Below are 22,997 nucleotides of genomic sequence, written 5' to 3'. Positions count from 1 at the left end.
CAGTGGTTCCCTGGTCCATACTGGTGCCCTGGATGTTGAACGCCTCTGGTCTGAGGTCTGATTTCTTGGTTGTGCTGTGTTCGCTGATTGTAGAAGTAGATCTGGATTTCTCTCTGCCAAGAAACGCAAATCAGCCAAAGTTGCTGCTTCTGATTACTGTCTGGAACAGAAGTCTTTCAGATTAGGAAGGGGATTGATGTCGAGAAGATGTTTCCAGTTGCTGGGGAGACTATAACTAGGAGCCATCAATATAAGACAGTCTCTAATAAATCTAATCGGGAATTCAGGAGAAACTCCTTTACTTAGAGAGTGGTGAGAGTGTCGAACTCGCTACCACAGGGAGTGGTTGAAGTGAATAGCATAGATATGTTTAAGGGGAAGCTGGATAAATGAGGGAGAAAGGAATAGGTGGATAGGGTGAGGCTTGGGTGGTCCAACAGACCAGTGGGCTGAATGGCCTCTCTCTCTGCTGTAAATACTTTACTCTTGTGATACTTTGTGATTGTAATTCAGCCACCCCAGATGAATATTGAGGCAGAATAGAACTAGCTTGGTTGTGATAGTCCTTCATGGTTAAATGGTCAACTAAGAATTAGTGCCCCATCATTCTCAGAGAATGGTCACCTATTTAAGGTACCAGGACCCACTTATACAACTGTATCCTCCTGGATTTGGCACCTTGAAAAGGGTGAAGGTCTTCAACATGTTTAATAAGGAGTTCTAATGATGGAACTGGCCATTATCCTGTTTTTCCTGATTTCATTTCTTTAGTTTGTGAATGAACGCAGTTTCTAACATCTTTTCTTTTTTTTCCCCCTATCTACAGATCTATTTCTTTTAGGTGGTGGTGAGACATCAGGTCATCAGAATAATTCTGTACAACCATATTTTTGGCTGTGTTGCAGTAAGTAACAATTCTGCCTAAATCCTGTTGGTACTGTGAAAGCAAAGTTTTAACTTCAGTGTTGTCGCAGTGGCGAGTGTGAGAAATATTCATATTTTGTTTGTGAATTTGAGAAGTCATTGTCGGGATGGTCCTTCTGAGCTTGGCTTGTGTTTGAGAGAGTGCTTTTAGCAGTAAGGTGAAGCAATGGTGGGGCTCCTCACCCAACCTCTCACCTTTTGAATTCCCTCCCTCTCCCCAAAGCATAAGGTTACCGATAAGGTCAGCTGAGGCTCGGTGGGCTGCACTTTCACCTGCTGAGTCAGACGGTTGTGGGTTCAAGTCCCGTGCTAGAGACTTGAGCACATAAATGTAGGCAGACACTCCTAGTGCAGTACTGAGGGTGAGCTGCACTGATGGAGGTGCTGTTTTGGCTGAGATGTTAATTGGCATCCACTCTGTGGGGCGGACGTAAAAGATTACCCAGCCGCTATTTCAAAGAAGAGTAGGGGAGTGCTCCCCAGTGTCCTGAGGCCAATACTTATCCTGCAATCAGCTTCATCAAACCGGATTATCTGGTCATTATCATGTTGCTATTTGTGACAGTTTGCTGTGCGCAAGTTGGCTGCCATGTTTCCAACACTGGCTAAACTTCAAAAATAATCCGTTTGCTCTAAAGCTCATTGGGATGTCCTGAGGTTGTGAAAGGTGCTCTAGAAATGCAAATCTGTCTGTCTTTTGGGTGCTATATGGACCCAACATTGCACGCTTGTATATTTTAATGTCCATTGTTGCACTGTGTTGCATGACTCATTTGCACCTTTCCTTTTAAAGGCTTGATTCACGGCTGGAACCCTGTTCTGGCACAAACTAGAAGGGAACGCCGAGTTGATAACCACAGCTTTCTGATGCACTAGTCTCTATGGCTGCCAGCGCTCGACTTCGGGTCAGACGCTGTCCCCACCAATATTTGAACTAACAAATTAACTGCAAATACACGTAAGTAGTTGTGATGGAGCAAATTGCTGAGTTTTACACTCACATGTGGGACAGGCAAAGGACCAAGATCTTTATTTGCAGTGCCCTCGTTGGTGTCCCTGTATCAGACAAGCCGCTGTCTTGTTCTTCTGATTTTTAAGCCAGTTTTACATGTGTTAAGATCGCCCCCGTGTAGGGTGAGAACCTCAGTGCCCACCATTTTGTAATGTTTCAGTTGGCCACCGAGCTGTGTGCGCAAGAAAGATCCCAGGTTAATCTGTGTTAGCGCTGGGGTGGGGGAAGGGTCCTTGCAGTTGGCACCTGTGTTAAGGAGCGGAAAGTTGTGTAATGGATTGCTCCAACTACAAATACATGAATTGGGCAGCTTTGACCCTATTGACTTACTGAACTTATTTTCTTTGGTCTGGTTATTTTTTAAAGCATCTCCCTCTTCCCATCCATTGATCCCTCACAGTCCCATCTGTGCACAATTTGAGTACATTACTTCAGGTAAAGGTGCAACCTGTGTACTGTGTGGCTGAGCAAATTTACCCAGTGAGTTGCTGAACTGTGTGGATAAGGAGGACCCCAGGTTAGCTGGGGGTGGTGATTGAAGCAGTCTGAGGGAAGAGGAAAGTTGTCCACATTTCTGTTCCTAATTGTTATCTCTCTAAAACCACCACCACCTTCCCCCCAAAAAAAACCTGGACATGTGCCTGCATTGGTGTTGGGCAAGGACTGGATGGGGAAGTTGGCTGTGACATCACCTGCAGTTGAATAGCCTTATTTCCCTTCTTCAAAACATGCACATGAAGCACAGCCACTTTGCATTAAGGGAGGGGCAATTGGTGTGGAGCCCAGCAAGAGCAAGCATGTTGAGAAGAGGAATTCTCTTGCTGGTGGGAGGATGAGATGACGATGTCTAATTCTGGAGCATCACTGGGCAGGAGAGAGCTAGGAATAAAATCCTGTTGCAATCAGTTCAGAAAATCAATGGATTTTTAATCATAAAGTTCCTCTGTAAACCTAACCTGGTGTCTTTTAAAAAATCATGGTTGACCCTGTAGTAGCGCTTCTTTATAAAATGTAGGATGACTAGTGGAAATTAAGAAGCCTCGCTTATTGAATAGATTAGATGATTATCATAAGCTGTGACTCTCGGCTTGTATAGTTTTTAAATTGTCTGGCCTTTCTTTTGAAACATGTGTTTACCCTGTTCTACAGTCATGTTTGGGATTTTATAGTTACGTTTTAAAATCAAGTCAGTTCAAAACAAGGTTAAAACGAAAGGCCACCGGCATTGAGTTTGGGGATGTGGCAACTCGCAGTCTATTTCATTCTGATATGCTTCCATAATAGCTGCTGTCTCATCCCTAGCCCATTAGCCAGGATAACCAGGGATATGGAAACTTTTGCCATCATGCTTCAGGCAAATAATCATGTTCATTGTCAGGGCAATTCTGTACACGTGGGCAGGGCTTGTGAAGCCTGCCTAAAACACATTCCTGAGAGAGCGAGCGGTAGTCAGTTGGGTTGACCGCTGGCCAATCTTGTAAATGGAAAGGTGTTGAGGCCCCTGTTGTTGCTCTCTTTCCTGAGGCCAGATTACCAGGGGGAAAGGGGCAAGGGCTCAGGCAGGCAAGAGGCTGAGGGTTGTAGGCCTGTGGCCAGCAGCTGGTCAACTTTTGCAGCAAGGACTGATCTGAATCAAAAACAAGTCGTCCAGCTTGCAAGTGTGCTCTGCATCAGCTTTAATATTTTTTCTCTGGTGTCTCTGTCCTTGGGCATGGTGGATGCTGCTTAGAATCAGTTGGATGGATGGATTGACAAATGAGTGGATAAATTAAGAGCAGAATTTCAGCGGTCAAAAGATGTTGCTAAGTACCGTTAGAGAGAGATAGGACATGGAAACAAGGACCTGATAGCCTTGTCCTGGCAACAATTGAAGGAGAAATTGAGGGTAAAGAAGAGAGAGAAGAAAAATTGAATGGATGGATAACATTTGAGGCATGGACTGAGGGAGGCTTGAAGAAAGCCAGTGAAAAACAAGATGATGCAACAGCCCCACTAAGATTATGGTGACAATGAATGAACAACCTGACCATGATTCTGTTTCTCAGTCTAACTTGGAAAGGATTGGAGAAGCATGCAACAGAGCATGTGTGAGGGACCCAATATCCAGTTTGATTGCAAGAGGTCATGCTGTTTAAGTCCCTGGGTTACACTATCATATAGTTAGGTTTGGGGCAGCAGTGGCAGTACTGCTTATGGAGTGACTGACTCTATTGTATCTAAGGCAGACCCTTAACTTTATATAGAGATATATTAAAACAAAAACCTTGCTAATGTTTCATTAACCGCACAAACAAAATCATCACTGTTGAATAATCTATGCAGTTGATTCCCAATGTTATAAATCATCGGTGCTTGGTAATAGTGTATATATGAGGAGTATTTGGCCCAGAAAATCAGTACGAGTTAGTTTTGCAGTGAGCTTTTTAGTTGGCCTCTTTTTTTTTACTGCGAGGGTACGATTCCAACCTTGTGTCCTCAGCAGCTGAGATTAGAACTAACCTGAAACTTGAGCAACTGGGAAGTTTAATAGCCTTTTTTGTATTTGCTCATGTGATGTGGATGCCACTGGCTAGGCCAGCATTTATTGCTCATTCCTAATTGCCATTGAGGTTGAACCGCTGCAGTCTGCGTGGTGTAAGTACACTTACAGTGCTGTTAGAAAGGGAATTCAAGGATTTTGACCCAGTGAGAGTGAAGGGATGGTGATATATTTCCAAGTCAGGATAGTGAGAGACTTGGAGGGGAACTGGTGGTGGCGTTCCCATGGTTATTGCTACTGCAATCTTTCATTAGATGACTTTTTGAAGTCCTTGTTTTTTTTAAGTGCTATCAGAAGAATTATAGTGCCTTAACTGCAATATTTTCTTCTCTTGAGGTTTCAAAAGATGAGTTTCATTTTATACAAAAGTTTTCAAGAGCCTGTGAAGCACTTTGGAAGTGTCGTCACTGTTGTAATGTAGGAAATGCAGCAACCAATTTGTACACGGCAAGCTTCCACAAGCAGCAGTGTGATAATGACTAAATAAACTGGTTTTGTGATGTTGAATATAGGCCAGACTTTGAAGGACCGCGAAGGATTTGTTGAACTTGTGGCTTTGTAAGAAAAACTGGCAGCTTTTATGGTGTTTTTTTTTGTGTGGAACCTGATGAGATGTTTGACGACTTGTCATCTTTCTGTGTTTATTTGAGCACTTTCTACTTTTACACCCATCCTTTATTACCAAAGGGAGATCCACAGGGCTTTCAGGCTGGTGTCGGTGCTCCCTGTGACTGGCTGACAAGTCTCCACGATTCTCCAGCACACTCGGTCTTTCTTACCTGATGTGCTTAGGATCTTAAACCCAGTGAGTTTGCGGGTTATCTTTGTTCTGTTGCCAGACACTAGGACATTATTTTTCTCTTGACCTCTGGAAAAAATATTTTTATTTTGCTTTCTCCCCCTCACCTCTCCACCCCTTTCCTCTCTTTTCCCATATTGTAGAGTATCCCCATCTTACTGAACACACGGTCACTGACTTTCAGCTATGCTGGTGTTTCCCAATCGACTACACACATTTGAGCAACACTTGCTGGAGTTCTTGCTTCTCTGTTTGAGTGTGTCTGTTTCTCACACCATATCTTCTGTGCTTTCTACCTCTACCATGAGAATGTCCAGATTTCCTAAAGAAGGCCTGGGTTCTTTAGTGACAGACAGTGACCCCATATGCGCTTCAGCAGATGGCATCTAACTGAGTTTTTTTTTTGCACTGGAATGCTATAGTCCTATATTTCAAGAACTCTTGTTTCAATGCTCTGACATGACGGTGCTCATACAGTAATTTATGCCCTGGTCCCGCGACTGGGTTAGACAGGTTTTCGAGGCACATGTTCCACTGCTCAGATAAGTGAGGTTGTCCAGTTTGTCAAATGGGTTTTGTGGTGTTTTTCAACCATTAGATCTTCGTATTTTTCATTAGCTTCAATATTACAGCAAGCTCTACTTGACTTCGGAAGGTGAATGCACTGTAAATATCACACCTATAGAAAAAAAATCCACCCTCGTCACAATTAAAAAATGTCCTATGTTTCGTAACATTTGAGCAGCCCAGGCCACACAGTATCTAGACACTGCTTCGCACCTGAGTCTTTCTCCGTGTGTGGTTTGATTGTGGCCAGACTTCCATGTCTGAAGCCACCGTTCCGAGGGGTTAAAATCGGGTCTGCCAATGCTTTGGCCAATTGCTTGGCCTTTTGGACTGGAAGGGGGAACACCAATCAAACCATCTTTTCCATTAACATTCTGAAATCACTAGAGGTGCCTCCTTGGCGTTTTTCCCTTGTTCTTTCTGTCTGGGTTGGAATTTTAATGCTGCTCGGTGCCACTCACACTCTGAGTCAATGACGTACCTAAGGCAGACCGAGGTGCACCCTAGGTTACCTTCAGCTCATCCATCTTGTTCAGGTGGTCATTTTTCGTGCCAAGGGCCATGTTAATGTAAACTGTAAGCTGACACGGTGACTGGAGATTAAATACCTAAGGTAATCACACCACTTGATTGAACGGTTGAATCTGCCTGAAACAGAATATTTAGTGTTGTATGATTATTGCCTTTGCAGTTGATAGATATGGAAATGCAGTGTGCTTGTTGTCTGGTATAAACGGCTGCTTGCAGTAAGCACATAGGATCAAGAGGAGGCCAATTAAACCGTCAACTATTCTGCCATTCAACGATCATAGCTGATCTGCGATCCAATTCCATATACCCTCCTTTGCCCCATACCCCTTAGTGCAAAAATAGCAATCTGAGATTTTAAATTAACTGATAATCTAGCATCAGTTGTTACTTGTGGAAGAGAATTCCCAAGTTTCTACCATCCTTTGTGTGTAGAAGTCTTCCCTAATTTCACTGCTAAAATGTCTGGCTGTAATTTTTAACACTGTCCTAAGTCTTAGACTCCCAAACCAATGGTTTGCAGAGCAACTATCTCTTCCTGTTAATTTGTTAAATTTCAATCAACACGTCCTTAACCTTCTAAATTCCAGGGAATACAACCCTAGTTTGTGTAATCCCGCCTCATAATTTAACCCTTGGATTCCAGGTATCATTCTGGATAAATCGATGTTCCACTCTGTCCAAGATCGATATATTCTTCCTCGGGTACAGTGGCCGAAACGGCTCAGCAGTACTTCAGGTCGGTCTAACCAGAGTTTTATATTGCTGTACCCTGACTTCTGCCCCCTTGTATTCTAATCGTCTAGGTATAAAGGCCAGCAGCCCATTAACCTGTCTGATTGTTTTCTGTATCTGTTCATGATATTTTAATCGTTGTTTCTGGTTCCCCACAGATAACAACAGAGCAGTATTTGTTCCTTTTTGCTGTTTGTGTACAGCTTCATAAGCAGTGCTTTTCTATTGACCTGGAGAAACTAAAATCCTAAGGCAACCACTAATGCAAATCATCCATTGGGCAATATAATATTTTGCCAATGCCTCTTCTGCCTTGAATCATTTTATTAATAGATTAATGTGGGGCAGTAGATTTTCTTTGCCAAGTGGTCAAGTGTTGTGAACAAATTTTGTTTGCCAAATCCATGGAAAACTTAAATTAATCTAATAGTATTCTTCAGTAAGCAGTTTACTCTGATGGATTAATTTAGACTCTGGCTCCACTAATTCAGTATGGAAGAGAGTAAAGAAAGATCCAGATTATAATTCAGAGGGAATGTAGTTGTCAAAGGGCCTCATAATGGTCATTGATACTTGCTTCTCACCCCCCATGTCACTATTCCTCTCATCCTTTCTCTGAATTTATGCTCTTCAAAATGGCGGAGATAGTGTTAAGGTTCAGAATGGTTTCCATTTCATATCTGTGTCAAATAACTTTGATCAGATGCAGCACAGGTTATGTGGAGAATAAATTTCGTTGTATTTCAGGCAAACTTCAGAGGCTCAACAGCACCAATGTGACATATTTTACGCTGTTACAATTTGGCCTTGATGATTTCCTAATTTCTGCAAAGTACTACCCATGACTGGGTCGTTGTCTCCACGCTGGGGTAATATTAGGCATGGGTTGTATAGATCAGGGCCGACAGTTACCTTACTTAGCAGTAACATTGTCTCCTGTTGAACAGAAATGTCACACATTAAATGCTCAGGCTAAAACTAACCCTGTTTATTTACAAATGAATAACATATGTGAGCAAAGATGTAGGTGACTGCTAAGGAGCGGAATAAAGATATTTTCTAGACCCAGATGGAGCTTTAGGTTTTTTCAAGTAAACATTCCATCAAAACTTATTCCAGATTTTTAGATCCTTGGGATTGAAGCAGCTTCTTGGAATGAGCTGTCTCTTGCTGAACAGAATGCTGTCTCCACATGTATCTTTGGAGCAGAGGTATTGTATAGTATTCTAATAACAATTGATGGTGTCTACCCTGAAGTCATGAACTCAAAGATTGAGTTTTAATTCCTAGTGTGATTACTCATTCTGCTCTATACAGAGGCTCTCTTGAGAACAAATGTGCATTTCTTGAAATATAGGCAGACATGGCAGACAGTTGGTGCATGGCATGGCCCCACACACTGCAGTGAGCTGAAGATCACAATCTATTTGTGGTATTGGCCTAGTGGTAAATGTTGAACTGGACATAAGGAATGTTCCCTAACCCTTTTGAATAATGCTTTGGGATTTTTCACATGCATATGCATATGCATATGGAGATGGGGCCTTGGACAAGTCATTCACCCAAAAAAAGGTGGAGGGTTTAAGGCCTATTCCAGAGACTTGACCAGATCTGTAATGTTCTCCCACAATCACTTTCAGCAGGGTGGGGTAAGGGAGATGAAAATGTTTTCTAAAATGGAGTGTCTTGGCTGTTCCAGTATTGCTTTATATTTAGTGATTTTGTTTGGTGACGTTTGAGCTGATGAATGACTCATAGGCAATAGATAGGTGTGAATACTAGACTGTACATGCAGTATGTGCATCATCCCCATGAGATACAAATCCTGGCTGAGGACTCTAGCTTTCTGCAGCATTGGCCAACTACACAATAATAGCGCCTCACATAATTGAGTATTCTGATCCCTTGCGTACGTCACTAAGCTGTTGGAATCAGCATCAAGTGTGTTACTTCAGTTATTCCGTGCCTGGTGGCTCCTTCTGGTTATTATTCTATAACTGTGTCATTCTCCAGTGCTGATAGTGTTCCAGGAGGGTAGCTTTTTGAAAAATTTTTTCCCTTGAACTGTACAAGACCTTAGCAAAAGGGAAGAGCGTAAAGCCGTGCTAAAAGTTTAACCAGAAAAAGACACTCTGATCCTCCCAAACCTGTTGATTTTTTTTTTCCTGAGAGAAGGAAGTGGGATCATTACCAGAGGGCTGTGTGCCACACTAAAACATGCGTTGTGGATACAGTGCTGTCTGGCATTTTGTTCTGTCAGGTTCAATTTTTTTCTTCAAGTGCAGCTCCTTGAATGGTTTCAAATACTTGCACTTCTGATTGGCCTCTCTAGACTCCAGCTCATGGAAAGCTCTGCTGTCTCTCGGCCTAACTCAGACCAAGTCCTGTTCAGCTATGTGCCAGCTGATCTGCATTGGCTCTGGCCTGGCAAAGCTTTTTTTTTAAGTTCTCGCCCTTGTATCCAATTTCCTTCATAACCTCCTCCCCTGTTTGTGTCTCTGTACACCCCCTGCAACCCTACCATCTGCCAGGATGTCTGTGCACCTAAAACTTATGTCCCTGAGTTGCTTTGCCTCTCCATTGATGGCCATGTATTCATCTGCCTAGGCTCTCTACTCCAGAATCCCCTCCCTAAACTTCTCCACCTCCCTCTCCTTTTAAGTTACTCTTTAAAATCTACCCCTTTAACTAAACTTTTAGGTAGCTATTCTTAGGTGGCTCGATGTAAAATTTTGTCAGATACCATTCCTATGAAGCACCTTGGAACCATTTTTATACCCTTTCAGAGGAAGTGGGTGTTGCTCATCCCTAATTGTCCTTAAGATGGTGGTGGTGAGTCGCCTTCTTGAACCACTGCAGTCTGTGTAGTGTAGGTACACCCACAGCGCTGTTAGGGTGGGAGTTCCAAGATTTTGACCCAGTGACGTTGAAAGAATCGTGATACAGTTCCAAGTCAGGTTGATGTGTGACTTGGAGAGGAACTTGCAGGTGATAGTATTCCCATGCATCTTGTCCTTCTACATGGTAGAGGTCACATGTTTGGAAGGTACTGTTGAAGGATACTTGGTGAGTGGCTGCATTGCATCTTGTAGATGGTACACATTGCTGCCACTGTGTGTTTTTGGTTAAGGGAGTGAATGTTGAAGGTGCTGGATGGGAAGCCGGTCAAGTGGGCTACTTTGTCCTGGATGGTGTCAAGCTTCTTGTGTTGTTGGAGCTGCACTCATCCAGGCAAGTGGGGAGTATTCCGTCACACCCCTGACTTGTGCCTTGTCAATGGTGGACAGGCTTTGGGGAATCAGGAGGTGAGTTACTTGCCACAGAGTTCCCAGTCTCCAAATCTGCACTTGTAGCCACAGTATTTTTATGGCTGGCCCAGTTCCATGTCTGGTCACTGGCAACAGGATGTTAGTGGGGGACTCTGGTGATAGTGTCATTGAATGTCAAAGAGGGAATGGTTGGATTCTCTTTTTGGAGATGGTCATTGCCTGGCATTTTTGTGGTGTGAATGTTACTAGCCACTTAGCAGCTCAAGCCTGAATGTTGTCCTGGTCTTGATGGATATGGACATGAACTGATTCAGTATCTGAGGAGTTGTGAATGGTGCTGAACAATGTGCAATCAGCAGCGAACATCCCCACTTCTGACCTTATGATGGAAGGAAGGTCATTGATGAAGCAGCAGAAGATGGTTGGGCCTGGGACCCTACCCTGAGGAACTCTTGCAGTGATGTCCCTGGACTAAGATGATTGACCTTTAACAAACTCAACAATCTTCATTTATGACTCCAACTAGCAGAGAGTTTTGCTCCTGATGCCCATTGACTCCAGTTTTGCCATGGCTCCTTGATGCCACACTCGGTCAAATGCAGGCTTGATGTCAAGGGGAGTCACTCTCTGGAGTTCAGCTCTTTTGTCCGTGTTTGAACTAAGGCTGTAATGAATTTGGGAGCTGAGTGGCAGTGAGTAGGTTATTCCTGCCAAAGTGCTGCTTGACAGCACTGTCAACGACCCTTTCCATCGCTTGGCTGATGATTGAGAGTGGACTGATATGACCGGTAATTGGCTGGGTTGGACTTGTCCTGTTGTTTGTGGATAGGACGTACCTGGGCAGTTTTCCACATTGCTGGTGTTTTAGCTGTACTGGAACAGCTTGACTAAGGGCACAGCTAGTTCTGGAGCACAAATCTTCAGTACTATTGCCAGAATATTGTCAGGGCCCATAGCCTTTGCAGTAACCAGTGCCATCAGTCGTTTCTTGATATCACGTGGAGTGAATTGAATTGACTGAAGACTGACATCCGTGATGCTGGGGACCTCCAGAGGAGGCTGTGATGGATCATCCACTCAGCACTTCTGGCTGAAGATGGTTGCAGATGCTTCAGCCTTGTCTTTTGCACTGATGTGCTGGGCACCCCCATCATTGAGGATGGGCATATTTGTGGAGTCTCTTCCTTTGGTTGGCTGTTTAATTGTCCCCCCACTATTCATGACTGGATGTGGCAGGACTTCAAAGCTTAGGTCTGATCCATTTGTTGTGGGATTGCTTAGCCCTTTCTATCACATGCAGCTTTCACTGTTCGGCATGCAAGGAGTCTTGTGTTATAGCTTCACCAGGTTGATGCCTCGCCCTCCATGCTAAGATTCTTAGCATATCCCCCACTCTGCCAGGGATCAACCCTGGTTCAATGACGACCATAAGGTAGGAGCAGAAGTGAGCCATTTGGCCCATTGAGTCTGCTGGGCCATTCAGTGAGATCATGACTGATCTGATAATCCTCAATTCCACTTTCCTGCCTTTTCCCCATAGCCCTTGATCCCCTCACTGATTAAAAATCTGTCTACCTCAACCTTGAATATACTTAGGGGGCTTGAAAGGGTGGATGCCGAAAGGCTGTTTCTCCTTGTGGGAGAGTGTAGGATCAGAGGGCATAATCTCAGAGTAAAGGGTTGCCCATTTAAGACAGATGAGGAGGAATTTCTCCTCCGAGGGTGGTGAATACATGGAATTCTTTACCGCAGAGAGCTTTAGAAGCTGGGTTGTTAAGTATATTCAAGGTTGAGCTAGACAGATTTTTAATCAGTAAGGGGATCAAGGGTTATGGGGAAAAGGCAGGAAAGTGGAGTTGAGGATTATCAGATCAGTCATGATCTCACTGAATGGTGGAGCAGACTCGATGGGCCAAATGGCTTACTTCTGCTCCTACGTCTTATGGTCTTCATTGAACCAGGGTTGATCCCTGGCAGAGTGGGGGATATGCTGGGCCATGAGGTTACAGATTGTAGTTGTGTACAGTTCTGCTGATGATGGCCCACCATGCTTTATCGTTGCCCAGTCTTGAGTCTGTTCAAAATCTCTCCCACCTAGCATGGTGGTAGTGCCACACCACACACTGGAGAGTGTCCTGAATGTGAAGGTTGGACTTTGTTTCCACACGGACTGTGCGGCGGTCCCTCCTACTGATGCTGTCATGGCCAGATGCACCTGCAAAAGGCTAGAAGAAAAGTTCAAGTAGGCTTTTCCTTCTTGGCTCCCTCACTGCCACCTGCAGACCCAGTCTAGCAGCCTTTTGGACTTGGTCAGTAGTGGTGCTACCGAGCCACCCTTGGTGATGGATATTGAAGTCCCCCACCCAGATTCTGCGCCTTGCCACCCTCAGTGCTTGTTCCAAGTGGTGTTCTACATGGAGTACTGATTCATTAGCTGAGGGGGGTGGTGTTGGTTTTTTATTCATTCATGGGATGTGGACATTGCTGGCTAAGCCAGCATTTATTGCCTATCCCTAATTGCCCTTGAGAAGGTGCTGCTCCCTTGAACTGCCTCATTCCATGGGGTGTAGTACACCCAAAGTAATGTCAAGGAGGGTGTTCCAGGATTTTGACTCAGCGACAGTGAAGAAACAATGATATATTTCCAAGTCAGGATGGTGAGTGGCTTGGAGGAGAACTTCCAGGTGGTGGCATTCCATGTGTCTGCTGCCTTTGTATTCTAAATGGTAGCAGTTGTGGGTTTGGAAGGTGCTGTCTAAGGAGGCTTGTTGAGTTCCCTCAGTGCTTTTTGTAGATGGTACACACTGCTGCCACTGTGCGTCGGTGATGGAGGGTGTGGATGTTCATGAATGGGATGCCAATCAAGTGGATAAGATGATAATTATGAAGTGTCCTAGCCTATGTTTGACTTGATCTCATGTGACCTCATGGGGCCTAGAGTCGATGTTGAGGACTCCCAGGGTAACTCCCTCCTGACTCCGCTGCCATCTCTGGTGGGTCTACCCCTATCATTGGGGCAGGATGTACCCAGCGATGGTGATAGTGGTGTCTGGACATTAAGATATGATTCCGTGAGCATGGCTATGTTGAACTGTTGCTTGACTCGTCCGAGAGACAGTTCTCACAATTTTGACACACATCCCCAGATGTTAGTAAGGAGGACTTTGCATGGTTGGCAGGCCTGAGTTTGCCATGGTCGTTTCTGGTGTCTGGGTTCATACTGGGTGATCGCCTAATTTCTTTTTGTAGACTTTGTAATGGTTTGATACAACTGAGTCACTTGCTAGATCGTTTCATAGGGTATTTAAGAGTCAACCACATTTATGTGGATCTGGAGTCACATGTAGGCCAGACCACGTGAGGACAACAGATTTCCTTCCCTAAAGGACGTTAGTGAACCAGATTGGTTTTTGCAACAATCAACAATGGTTTCATGGTCTCTATTACTGAGACTAGCCTTTTAATTCCAGATTTGTTAACTGAATTTAAAGTCTACCAGCTGCTGTGGTGGAATTCGAGCCCATGTCCCCAGAACATTAGCCTGGGCTTCTGGATTACTAGTCCAGCGACATTACCACTATGCCACCATCTTCCTTTTATGTTAACTGTGAGTTATGTTATATGGTTCTGTGTGCACTTTGATTTTTAATACCTTGCCTTAATGGTGATGCTTCATGTGTGATGCCATGCAATGGGTGTTACATGCTGTTTTACCATGATAGGATGGTACCAAATACTGTCCTCATTTGATAACCTCTACTTGTGCATGTGCCAACAGAGTGCAGCGGAGCTTTGCTGAACTTTTTTCTTCCCTTCTAGTTTAGGGCTCTGAGGCCGTTGGTAGCACCCCAGCTGTACTCCCTTGCTCGGATCCACTGAAGTCAGTGTTCACTCATGCAACCAGTTGCATTGCCACACAGCATTTACAAACTGAGCCATTTGCACTATGGGCAGGTGGTGGGGGTGGAGGGGGATTTGTTTTTTTGACTGTCCCCATTTTCCCTATGGTACAGATCCATAAATGTCGGCAGCCGATCATACCTCAACCAGCGGCCGTTTCTTGGGAGTAAATGCAGACGGCAAATGTCACTTGATTATTTCACTCTGGAGGCACCACAGTTAAGCCCAGTTGCATACGCGTGCTGGAATTCTGGTCCAGGAGTATAGCGGTCAGTTAATGTAGGGCAGGCTGGGGAGTGAAAATCTAAGAAGTTCCTGGCCGAGAGAGCTCAGGCAACCAGGAACTGGATCAACTCATCAAATTAATCAGGGGAGGATTCTGACCACGCACGAGCTGTTGTGAAAAGCTATTGAGAGAACAATGGATGCCTGGAAGTGACGGCATTGCAGTTAATTTTATCAAGAGTTTCTGTGGCAGCATGGGTGTTGAGCAGGGTGTTCAAGCAGGCCATAACTTGTAACAACTAAACACAGGGATTGCAAGGTTGTAATCACTTGAGCGCATGTTATTTTACAGTATATATTGGGAAGTTGAGGATGGACAGCTGTTGTGGCAAGGATACATTGCCGTGGGCTGAGAGCTGATAATTTCACTTCAAGATTGATGGGCGTAAAGCAATGCAGACAGGTTCATCAGGAAATTACATGGCCTATGTATATTTTTAACTTTGGGGAATGGCCGTCGTGGTTGGTACTTGGCCAGCAGTGAAACAGAATGATCTTCAGCAGAGTCTTGTTTCAGACAGCTGGCAGCAAGTTCGTTTTCTTGCTCCCCTGTCCTCCTCACCAGTCAGCTCCTCGCTGGGTTATAATTGCACAAGAGTCAATTGCATTCCGTTATCCTGCCCGAGTGACAGCTCACCATGGTTGAATGTCAGTAGGCTATTCAGCTGTTGGACCATCACACCTCAGCCAGAACCTATTGTTGCTTACAATTGGTATGTTTAGATGGCTAGTTATCAACAGTGGCCTCAGTTTTGCATTTGGCCCGTTACATTTGTATTTCCAAAAGAGCGATCCGTTCACTTTTCAACTTTATTTTCAGAAGTTTAGTTTTTTTTTAGAGTATATTTTGCGTTTGCTCCCACCACTTTCAGTTGGGGCAGTCAATCTGTTACATATTTTTAAAAAAACTCAACTCTTTTGAACATAAATTTTGCCACCTTGTTACCAAACCAATGCACCATGAGGAATAGTTTATCCTGTTTTACTTTTTTAAAACTGCTCACCATTTTGACCACCCAATCCTGACCCAATCTTTTTGCTCTCGTAAAGAGATCTCCAGCTTCTCAGCTCATCGTGGTAACTGTAGCCTCACATCTCAGGTATTATCCTAGTAAAATTCTCCTGGATGTTGTGAACTGTCTTGATACTGCCTAAAGTAAGGCAATCAAAACAGGTCATAGTATTCTAACTAACGATTTCTATAGGCTTTGTATTATCTCTTAGCTTTTGTGCTCAGTGAACTTATTTATAAAACAGGCTGTTATCACTTGTTCTCCCACTTTTGAAGATATAACTTCAAAGTATCTGTTCCCTCTAATCTTTTGAAGTTTTACTGTTGAGTTGTGTTCCCTATTCTTGTCTGCCTTCCTGACTTACCTTTTCAACACTTTATAATTATGTTCTCCTTGGATTTTTCCCCCCTCATTTCTCCATGTTACATTTAAATGGACACAGCCATTTTACTCAACAAAAACAGAATTACCTGGAAAAACTCAGCAGGTCTGGCAGCATTGGCGGAGAAGAAAAGAGTTGACGTTTCGAGTCCTCATGACCCTTCAACAGAACTAGGTGAATCCAAGGAACGGGTGAAATATAAGCTGGTTTAAGGTGTGTGTGTGTGTTTGGGGGGTGGGGTGGGGTAGGGGGAGAGAAGTGAAGCCCACTTCTCTCCCCCCACCAAACCCCCCCCCCCCCTCCAAACACACACACACACACACACACACACACACCTTAAACCAGCTTATATTTCACCCCTTCCTTGGATTCACCTAGTTCTGTTGAAGGGTCATGAGGACGCGAAACATCAACTCTTTTCTTCTCCGCCGATGCTGCCAGACCTGCTGAGTTTTTCTAGGTAATTCTGTTTTTGTTTTGGATTTCCAGCATCCGCAATTTTTTGTTTTTATCAGCCATTTTACTTTTGTTAGCACTTTTGCCTCTGAAGTAGAAGGCCTTGGATTCAAGTCCACGACTTTAAAACAATCTGGGCTGACACTGGTGGGAGTCCTGCTCTGTCAGAGGTGCCATCTTTCTGATTAGACATTAAACTGAGGCCCTATCTGCCCCCTCGGGTGGATGTAAAAAAAAGTCCCATGGCATTATTTTGAAGATGAGTATGGGAGGTAATCCTGGAGTCCTGGTTTATATTTATTCCTTAATCCACATAAGAAAAAAAAAACAAATTATCTGGTTGTTATCACCTTGCTGTCTGCTGTTTGGGGGAACTTACTGTGTACAAATTGGTTGCTGTGTTTCCTACATGGGAACAGTGAAAAGTTGGTTATAAAGTGCATGAGAAATCTGATGGTCGTGAAAGGCGCTATCAAAATGCAAGAATTTCATTCATTCTTTACATCTGCTAACATAAAGTTTCTTAATATCCTGTTGCTAATTCTCTTTTTCTCTTTTCTCCCAACTAGCGGTGCTGAGACCAATTGTAGTGTCCCTACTGCCATCCTAGGCGACCGTGTAACCAGCTGAGCTACTGGGCGAAACTGTGAGTACAAATTTTATGTTGTCCCTCTTGTAAGGAGAGAGCTAATTGATATTTTCCTGTTCAACACTTTGTTCCTGAAGGGTCTCTTCAGCTGAAGATTTGTCTGAAAATAAACCTTAAAAATTTAGTTTAAACATTTGGAGCACAGCCCCTTCTCCTTCCAACATAGTGCCAAGTTTCTTGGTATAGTCCTTCTCCAATCTCGTGACACAATTGCTTTGCAGTTTTAATCTCCTCCCCTTCCCTCTGCTCAAATTATTTATAGAAGTGCAAGGTGTTGACTCACTGATCAAATTGTGGGGATGCCCAAGGTTAGCATGGTGGGAGCTGCTATAGTGGTGTCCTTCAGAGCTGCAGTAATTCTCCTTGAAAGCTTCAGCCAGTTGTTACACTGAAGCTTTAGGCAACAGAGGTAGCGGCAAGGCTTCTCCCATTTGGGGAAGGGTGCAGCTCTATTCTTCACACCAACTGTATAATAAAAATATTGACCAGTAGAAGGAAGTATGTAAAACGCTTTTTTTGGCATGGTTGTGTGGTAAGATTCCAAAGATTCGTCACTTTTGCATTTTTTGTGTTAGAACTAGCAGAGCAGCTTGGAGAAACATGAACAAGGGGACACACATTCTAACTTAAATTGGTAAACGGGGAATGCAGAGAAATTTTGTCGTGCAGCATATCATGGGGAAATGTGGCAGGGGCAGTCTCATTGGGCTGCATTTCTCCTCAAGAGTCATGTAAGATTGACATTTGCTCAGCCACTTGGCAGAATAAAAGGTGGAAAGCACCCATTAAAATATAGTTCAGGGGAAACTGGTGTAAAAAAAACGCAATTCAACTCAATATTGCTCGTGCGATTCCTTTATAAATTCCTATAGGTGCGTACAGCATTGTGTAAAGGGTGTGATGCTTACGAGCGTGTGAAATTATCGGTAGACATTGTCCCTCAAGCTTCCCCCATGCTTCACAATGCTCCAGCCTAATAAGACTTGTTCTGAGTCAGTTGACTGCACCTTAACTATGTCTATCTTCATTCACTGGGCCCTGAATTTGATGCAAATGCAGTTTGTGAAAGTGAATTAAGAATACAAACTTAATCTTCACCCCCTGCTTCTGTTTCAGTGCCGGCAGGAAAGGATTTTGTTCTCAAAGCTGTTTATAACTTAATTGGTTGAATTCATTCCCTTGTGCACCATAGCACAGTCTGCAGGAGGGGATGCAGTGTGCTGATGGGAGGCGCACGAGCGATATTGAGTTGAATTGCGTTTTTTTATACACCAGTTTCCCCTGAACTATATTTTAATGGGTGCTTTCCACCTTTTGTTCTGCCAAGTGGCTGTCCATATGTCAATCTTACATGACTCTTGGGGAGAAAGCTGTAACTCATGTTCTGTTTCGGCAAGACTCTGATGCCCACCGCCTCCTACCCAGCATTCCTCCTCCTCTCTTCTCTCTACCCCCCCCCCCCGCCCAAAAATTAGTGCCTATGCTGAGATCAGCTGACCCAGCAGAGAGCACACTTTGAATTTGAGGCTTTCTCAGTTACACATGGGTTAAACTCCCTGAGCTGTTTCTGGGAGGAGTCTGCTGTCTAATTTTTAACGACCTCTCTGGATGGTGCCTCTGGTCAACAGGATTGCTGACAGTAGTAAGTCATGGTGCGGGTGAACTATGGGTCCGTTTCAATGGCCAAACTTCAATCCTTTGTTTAAAAAAAAAAGGAGTTGCTGATGTTTTTTGGCTCTTTTCCATACAGTCAGTAATCTGGCTGCAATAGAAGGTTGTATACATTGTACTAAGTTGGTTAGCCAGTTCTGCCTTTTGATTATGCTCTTATTAAATGAGGCAAACAATAGTCTGTGGCCGTGTGCCAGGCTGAGATAATTTTACACAGCGAACAGATTGCAGAGTATCTGTTGACGTCACCTCAAGCTCTAGTTCTTGCTATTTTAATAAGGGATTCCGGGGGCTGTCCCCAAACTTTGTGCTTCTGAATCTTCAAATGCATGCCTGCTGCCTATGTAAAATCCTTAACTCTGTTGGCTGGGGAGCTGAAGTTTTAATTTTTTTTTCAGTGTAAATTGTGATATTGGGTTCGTACATAATCCCTCCTTCCCTGCTCCTCATCTTCTCCATTCCTCAAGAGCTGTGGTATATACTGCATTTCCAGTTGCATGGACTCATTCCAGACTCTTACTGTTTTTTATTAATTTGTGGGATGTAGGTGTCACCGGCTAAGGCAGCATTAATTGCCCCTTGAGAAGGTGGTGAGCTGCCTGCTTGAACTGCTGCAGTCCACTTGGTGTAGGTACACCCACAGTGCTGTTAGGAAGGAAGATCCAGGATTTTGACCCAGTGACAGTGAAGGAACGGTGATATGTTTCCAAGTCAGGATGGTGAATGGCTTGGAGACTTCCAGGTGCTCCCATGTGTCTGCTACCTTTGTCCTTCTGGATGGTAGCAATCGTGGGTTTGGAATGTACTGATTAGGGAAGCTTTGAGAGTTCCTGCCATGCACCTTGTACATGGTACACACCACTGCCACTGTGTGTTGGTGCTGGAGGGAGTGAATGATTGTGGATGGGGAACCAATCAAGCAGGCTGCTTTGTCCTGGATGGTGTCAAGCTTCTTGAGTGTTGGGAGCTGCACTCATCCAGGCAAGTGGAGAATATTCCATCACACTCCGAACTTGTGGCTTGTAGATGGTGGACAGGCTTTGGGGAGCCTGGAGGTGAGTTACTCACTGCAGGGTTCCTAGCCTCTGACCTGCTCTTGTAGCCACAGTATTTATATGGTTAGTCTAGTTCAATTTCAGGTCAGTTGGTAGTGGGGGATTCAGTGATGGTAATATCATTGAATGTCAAGGGATGATGGTTAGATTCTCTTGTTGGAGATGGTCATTGTCTGGCGTGAATGTTACTTGCCACATGTCAGCCCAAGCCTGGATATTGTCCAGGCCTTGCTACATTTAGACTTGGACTGCTAGTGAACCAGGCAGATCTTTCCGACAAACAGTAGCTTTTTATTCCAGATGTGTTTAATTAACTGAATTTAAATTCCCCAGCTTCCTTGCTGGGATTTATTTTGAATGCAACTTTTCAGATTATTAGCCCAGGATTCTGGATTATTGGATCAGTAACCTAACCACTGTGCTACTGCACTATTGCATTGCTTGGAGTTGCATAGCAGGTCTTGAGAGTGGTGCATCGTCCTGTTGTAACCAAGGCTGAAAGCTTGGTTCATTGTGAGATAGCAGATCAAATACTGAATCTCACCACCTTCTGGCTTGTTATGTTTGTGCACCAGCTATGGTCTATTTTAAGATGCTCTGATGCACCATTTAGTGTGGGTTGGTTTTGATTCCAGAATGTTTCCTTCTCTGGGCTTCTAACCATTACTGACTTGTCATCATTAGCAGTCTTTGACTGGCAGAGATGCTTATTTGCAAGTACTGTATAATCATGTCTTTCAACAGGTTCAGTTTTTTTTTCTTTTCAAGGGCTTTATCCTGCCTCTAGGTGAATTGAGTATAATTTTCCTTTTTTGAGTTTTTGACATTTATAAATCTGTGTGGGCCTTTAATGTCTGCTGTTCCAAGATTTAAAATGATGAAAGGTTTTGATAGCATGGATGCAGAGAGGATATTTTCACTTGTGGGGAAGAGCATAACCAAGGGCCATCAAAATGAGAGTGTCCAATGGGAAGAAGTTTCTTTATCTAAAGAATGGTGAGAATGTGGAACCTGCTACCACAGGGAATGGTTGAAGTGAATAGTATGGATACATTTAAGGGGAAACAGGACAAGCTTATAAGGGGAGTGGATGGTTATTGACTTTATTGGCTAGATTCCCAGTTCCCACAATCCCAGAAGTAAATTTCTAGTATGGTCAGATTTCTAATTGAAGCTTTGTCCATTTTTTTCAGTGAAGTTAGCCAGAGGGCTTTGTGAACCATAAAGGGATTACAACCAGACCAATTCATCTCTTGTTAGCCACTCAGAACAACACATCTTGGGGAGTCTCCAACACCGGTTGTAGGTTGGGGACCTGACCTGTGGTCAAGGTATGTGACACTCTACTGTTTATATTATTTTCTGGATATTGTACTTGCTCTTGGTGGGGGCAGGGGGTGCTGCGGCAGTGGGAAGAACCTGCTTTGTATGGTAAATTGCATATAAGTTGACAAGACAAGCTCATTTGTCTGGCCCCAAAATCATGTTTTTGCGTTTTCGGCCACAACATGCTGCACTCGCGTTAGTCAGCTTCAATATTTCTTCCCACAAATTGATATTTTATTTACCGGCACCGTACAATTGGGCACAAGGGGTCAAGTAAGTGATACTGACTGCGTTGCGAAGATGCACAGGAGTTTAAGACATGCCCACTGTTCGAGTCACAAGCAAACATTTCAAAATGACCACCACCCACGTCAGCAGTTCACTTATATACTCCGCATATAAGTTGGCACCTGTTTTTGGAGGGATTTTTCGAGACTTCAGAGGTTGTCTTATCTAGAGAAAGTGATTTTCCCCAGCGCTGTGTGCTCCCACCCATCTCTTTAGCACCCACCCCCGCAAGCCTACCCTCTTCCCCCACTACAGAAAAGTGTTGTGGTTTGTAGAATTAGCATTGGTATGTAAGTTTTGAGAGGAGAATTGGCTGGCTTGTGCAGAAGTTAAACATTAAAGTTGGCTTCTTCAACAGTGTTGGTCTCATTTGTCAGGTGCCTCCCGTTTTTTTAGCTTTAAGTTTTATTTATCCACAGCAATTTTTGTGATGCACTTTTTGTTGTAAAAATGTATTTTTGGACTGTATCCATTTCCTATTTGAGAATTCCCTAGTGCTGAGCTCCAGTTCTGTTTGCTGCTCACTTAAATTTTGAGCATTATGCTCAACTAGTCAACTTTTATTTCTGGTGGTATTTGGTGGGGAAAGATGTAAGGAGAACACCTCGCTTCCCTTTGGAAAGTAGAACAGAATTTTTAACATCCGCACAACAGGCAGACAGCTCCTGGATGTTCAGCAATTGTCTGAAATGTGGAACCTTTGACAGTGCACAGTTCCCCAATACAGTGCTAAACTGCAGTGTGGCGAAGGATAACTTGCCTCCTGAGAGTTTAAAGAAATCCCACCCCACCCCCCCAAAAAAAAACTGGTAACCTGAGCATTACTTATGCTGTGAACATGTAAGACCTTGTCTTGTGTGACTTTACAGTTTTTCATATGAGTATTAAAAGACCTTGGGTAAGGGAAGGGAATGAGAAGAGCTGATGTTTCCTGTAGATGGATTTCTTCAATTTTTAAAAAATGGTATGAGTAATAAGCAATACTGCATGAAGATAGAGAACTTGCATTAATGAAGCACCTTTCAGAACTTCCGGAGGTTCCAAAGCACTTCATTACCAACAAAATGTTACTATTGGAATGTAGGAATCCCAGCAGCCAAATTGTGCAAAGCGAGTTCCCTCAAACAGCGCGATAACTGAACATATAATCGATGTTGGCTGAAGAGTAATTGTTGGCCAGGCCATAAGGAGCCACCCATTCCCCCCTCCATTGTTCCTGGAGATTTTTTTTATGCCCACCCGAGAGGACTCCTGGGGCTTCCAGTTCAATGTCTTTCATGAAAGGCAGCACCTCTGACAGTGTGGTCTTCCCTCAATACTGCACTGGAATGTGAGCCATGACTGTGTGCAAGTGGGACTTGAACCCATGACTTTCTGACTACTACCAACTGAACCAAGGCACCCGAAAAACTGGCTATTTTGAGTGGCACCGAATGAAAGCTTTGTCAGCTTAGAATCTTATCCGAGTCAGAAGGTTGAAGTTTCTAACGCCATTCTCATAATCTAAGCTGTCACAATGTAGTACTGAAGGAGTGCTGTTATGTTGGAGTTTCCATTTTTAAAATGAGATGTTGAGTCAAGAAAGATCCCATGGCACTA

The 22,997-nt window shown here is 43.8% G+C and overlaps 1 protein-coding gene across 8 annotated transcripts in view; it reads left to right on the top strand.

Annotated features, from left to right (window-relative positions):
- LOC121272259 (GRB10-interacting GYF protein 2-like) overlaps positions 1-22,997 on the top strand; it is a 92,360-nt gene that overhangs the window by 3,042 nt on the left and 66,321 nt on the right. For 7 of the 8 annotated variants that reach the window (XM_041178793.1, XM_041178792.1, XM_041178796.1 and 4 more), the window contains exons 2-5: positions 827-904; positions 1,718-1,882; positions 16,979-17,055; positions 20,978-21,115. The gene's annotated coding sequence lies outside the window, so the exon portion shown is untranslated. Of the gene's footprint in view, positions 1-826; positions 905-1,717; positions 1,883-7,015; positions 7,109-16,978; positions 17,056-20,977; positions 21,116-22,997 lie in introns of all 8 variants that reach the window. The other variant, XM_041178790.1, reaches the window with a different exon arrangement.

The sequence above is a fragment of the Carcharodon carcharias genome, chromosome 33, assembly GCF_017639515.1.
Source record: "Carcharodon carcharias isolate sCarCar2 chromosome 33, sCarCar2.pri, whole genome shotgun sequence".
Lineage (NCBI taxonomy): Eukaryota > Metazoa > Chordata > Chondrichthyes > Lamniformes > Lamnidae > Carcharodon > Carcharodon carcharias.
This window is presented reverse-complemented; position numbering and strand designations above follow the sequence as displayed.